Source organism: Nuphar pumila, chromosome 6 (genome assembly GCF_984573655.1).
Source record: "Nuphar pumila chromosome 6, dmNupPumi1.hap1.1, whole genome shotgun sequence".
NCBI classification, from domain to species: Eukaryota; Viridiplantae; Streptophyta; class Magnoliopsida; order Nymphaeales; family Nymphaeaceae; genus Nuphar; species Nuphar pumila.
In genome coordinates, this window is record NC_143254.1 from 132,032,049 (window position 1) to 132,036,346 (window position 4,298).

Sequence of the window (4,298 nt, forward strand, 5' to 3'; positions counted from 1 at the left end):
AGGACCCACAACAGTCAATGTGCAGGTCAGTCGGTGCTTGATGGAGCAATGTAGGATCTTCTGATGGATGTGCACAGAAGCAGAAATAGAAGGGAGAGAGAGAGAGTGAGAGGGTTGATGAGCCCCCGGACCCCCTTCCTGTAAGGGCAAAAGGCCATGAACACACTGGGAGGAGCCCTCAGACCCCCTTCTGTAAGGGTAAAAACTCTGAATCAGACTCCATAACTCTTCAAGTTGAATGATGCTACCCACACTGGGAGGAGCTCTCAGACCCCCCTTTCTGTAAGGGTAAAAACTCTAAATCAGACTCCACAACTCTTCAAGTTGAATTATGCTACCCACGTTAGGAGGAGTCCCCAGACCCCTCTCCTGTAAGGGTAAAAAGTCTGAATCAGGATCTACAACTCATTTAGTTGAATGATGATACCCACGCTGGGATGAGCCCCCAAACCCTCCTCCTGTAAAGGTAAAAACTCTGAATCAGGCTCCACAACAGTCAATGTGCAGGTCAGTCGGTGCTTGATGGAGCAATGTATGATCTTCTAATGGATGTGCACAGAAGCAGAAATAGAAGAGAGAGTGAGAGTGAGAGGGTTGATGTTCATGGCCTCCTCCAGGAGAGATTTCTTTCTCGGATAATCCTGCAGTGCAGAGACTGAGTCTTAAATAATCATCTTTGGGGCACTTAAGTCTTTACAACCACTTCTTTTCAAGAATCGTCAGTTTTTTACACCAATGGAGGAGAGGGTACTTAAGTCTTTGCAATCGCATCAAACTCCAACGCTAATTAATGCTGACAAACATGGGGATACGAGACGCATATGCTTATATACGTGGTGCTCTTTGAGACCCCGAACATGAGATGTAGCTAACTGCCCTCTTGGGGGGGGGCATATAACCTGCTTTGCCTTAAAGGAGTATCTCATGGACACTTTGTTTGGGGTCCCATCTTTAAAGGACATGGACATGACTAGAGGACACGCCACATGACATGCACGACATCTTTTATAAATTTTTTGATAGCTTTTGTATTTTATTGTTAATAAATATATTATATATAATAATAATTGTTATTAGAATATAATTTGTTTATTAAAACATTTAAAGATTTTGTTTCCTCGCGTTCTTTTCTTTTTTTTTAATGAAAAAACACGTATTTGTGTCTCAATTCTCAAATCCTATCCCTATCCATGTGACATAGAATAGCATAACTTTTAACATGTACTCTTTTTCTAGAAGAAAATGAGTAAAAATACGATACAAGAAATTCATGTTGCCATTAATATATCACAATTACGTCTTCGTAAGTACAATGGCCTGTAATAATCATGTGCAACACCCCCCAACGCTTTCCACAATAAAATGTCCATACGTTTTTTTTTTTTTTCCATGAAGCTTTTCTGCTGGTCTCTCTCAACCATTCATTACCCCTTTTTGGAGAAGGCCATCAAACCCAAATCCCAACCTTTGCTCTCCTCAACTTCCCGACCAAATAAATACCAAATTCAAACTCTTCCTCTCTCAGGAACCAACTCTCTTCTCATCACTTCTCCCCTTTTAAAGAAACCAACACAACACCCAAGAAACAACTCCCACCCACCCATAATGACCAGCACCACAATTCTAATCTACAAGCAAATTGCAACACCAAAGATGTCATATAGTTCTAACACAACAATCGATGATCCCCACCATTCAAATTCCCCCCATCAATACAGAACCATAACATCAAAGAAATTTTACAAAAAAAAAAAAAGAGAGGTAAGCTACACCATGGTGATTATGGAAGTGGGATCTTAACCGGGTAGCGGTGGATGCAGCTCGACCAAGGGTTGGTCCGGGATGAGGAAGCCTCGCCGGCGTCTATGCGTCTGAGAGCCCTCCACACCGCGCTGTTACACTTGAACCCCGAGCCGAACGCGATCTGCCAAACGCGGTCTCCTCTGGCCACCCTCCCCTTGGCCTCCGTGTAGGCGAGCTCGTACCAGAGCGAGCTGCTGGACGTGTTGCCGAACCGGTGGAGCGTCATCCTGGAAGGCTCCATGTGCCACTCGGTCAGCTGCAGGTTCTTCTGCAGCTCGTCCAGCACCGCCCTCCCCCCGGCGTGTATGCAGAAGTGCTCGAACGCGAGCTTGAAGTCAGGAATGTAAGGCTTCACTTTCATCTGCAACACCTTCCTGGCGGCTAACGTGAGCAGGAACAGGAACTGCTCTGAAAACGGCAGCACCAACGGCCCCAACGTCGTGATGTTCGTCTTCAACGCGTCTCCGGCGACCGCCATGAGCTCCCTCGCCAGCGAAACCCCGACTACTCCCTTGTCATCTTCCCTCTGGTAGATGCAGTTGAAGCTGTTGTCTCCCGAGCCCTTGTGCGTGCGAACGGTGTGGATGAGTTCATACTTGGAAATTCTTCTGTCCTTCCTCTTGTTGGAGAGGAGGATGGCGGCACCGCCCATGCGGAAGATACAGTTGCAGAGGAGCATGGACCGGTCGTTGCCGAAGTACCAGTTGAGGGTGATGTTCTCGGTGCTCACCACGACGGCTAAAGAGCTCGGGTTGGCTTGGAGAAGATCCTTGACGAGGTCGACGGCGATGACGCCGGCGCTGCAGCCCATCCCGCCGAGGTTGAAGCTCTTGATATCTCCTCTCATCCGGTAATGGTTGACGATCATGGAGGAGAGGGAAGGTGTGGGGTTGAAGAGGCTACAGTTCACTACCAGGATCCCGACGTCCTCCGGCCGGACGCCCGTCTTCGTGAACAGCGCGTCGAGGGCGCCGAACATGACGGCTTCGGCTTCCAGCCGAGCCTCCTGCATGTTCAGCTTGGGAGGCCGAGAAAGAATCCCGGGTGGTAGGTACGTTTCATCGCCGAGGCCGGACCGCTTCGCGATCCGGCGCTGGAACCCAAAAGTCTCCTCCTCGAAGAAGCCCGTCTGCTCCGTCATCTCCAGGAAACCGTCCGTCGAGATCATCCTCTCATCCTCCGGCTTGTAACACGCGAAATCCACCAGGAAGACGCTCCGCGGCCGCTTGGAGAGGTAGATCGCCGCCGCGAGGGCGAAGACCATGGCGTAGGCCGCCGTGGAGACGAGGTCCAGGCACAGCCGGTCCCAGGCGCCGAGCACTAGACGTCGGAACCCGCCGGAGCTCGTCGCCGGCGCGACCAAGGCAAGGATCAACGGCAGCACACCGAGGTACATCGCGTGGCTGATCATGTAGCGGTAGCCGAGCTTGACGTACTTGAGCTTCACCGACTGCAGGAAGTCCGGCAGGCTCCGCCGGATCCTGACGACGATGGCGCGGCCCGTTGACGTCGAGTGGACGTCGAACGCCATCTCTGCGGTGAGCCTCTCGCTGCCCATTTCGATGCTCCCCATCTTTTGGAGAGAACGAAAGAGGGGATTGGGAGAGGAAAGACAAGAAATGACTGAGCAGAAGCTTACAAGTTTTGCAGCTGGTGGTAGTAGCTCACATTGTGGATGGGCATGTGAAACTATCTATATATAGAGAGAGAGGAAGGAGATGGAAGTGTGTTGATAACGAAAGTTTTTCATGACGAGAAGTGAAGGACAACACGCAAGAATTTCACTCTCCTTTCTCTCTTTGAGAGAGAGAGAGAGAGAGGTGTCAAAGGTGGAGATAGCTCACTCAATCGGTGGATGAAGTTGCAAGAAAGCTGTGTGTGAACGGGGTGCCATTAAATGGGAGTAGTTCTGATAGGGAAGGGATTGCTCAACCACCATAGAGAAACGAAATCAATATGGAGAGAGAGAGAGAGAGAGAGAGAGAGAGAGAGAGAGAGAGAGAGAGAGAGAGAGAGAGAGAGAGAGAGAGAGAGGTGCAACCAGTCTGGCCACGTGGGAGGTCCATGACCCACATGCCACATATGGCCCACAAGTGTTTTTTCCGTAACCTACGTATTCACCGTCCATCTGTCTCATCTGACAAGATGGACGGTGTAGATATTGACTCGTGGTATCTGTGGGGGCCAATGATTAATTGCAAGGGGCCGTTGTGCAGCTTTCTTGTTCCATTGGCAGGAGCAGACTCATAATAAGAGGGTTGGATCATGTGAGCCCTAATTGATTTTGACTTGGACCGTGCGTATTTGTTTCTGTTTGGTGCAGATCCTTGTCCAAGAACCGGGTTCTAATGGACCCTAACTCGTTTGGCAGCCTTTAAATAAGTTTGAATTAAGAACCAAGGGTTAGCAATTGGGGATTTATGGTCGTTGTTACGTTCTCTTTCTTTGGTCAGAGATGTGGTGCTCTCTCTGGTCAGACACGTTGTTCTTGGGAC

At 49.6% G+C, this 4,298-nt stretch overlaps 1 pseudogene across 1 annotated transcript; it reads right to left on the reverse strand.

The window, feature by feature from the left end:
• Window positions 1-1,259: 1,259 nt before the first annotated feature.
• Window positions 1,260-4,076, reverse strand: LOC149836281 (3-ketoacyl-CoA synthase 1 pseudogene; annotated as a pseudogene). The gene has a single exon (XR_016432410.1). The product of XR_016432410.1 is annotated as a 3-ketoacyl-CoA synthase 1 pseudogene (transcript).
• Window positions 4,077-4,298: the final 222 nt, after the last annotated feature.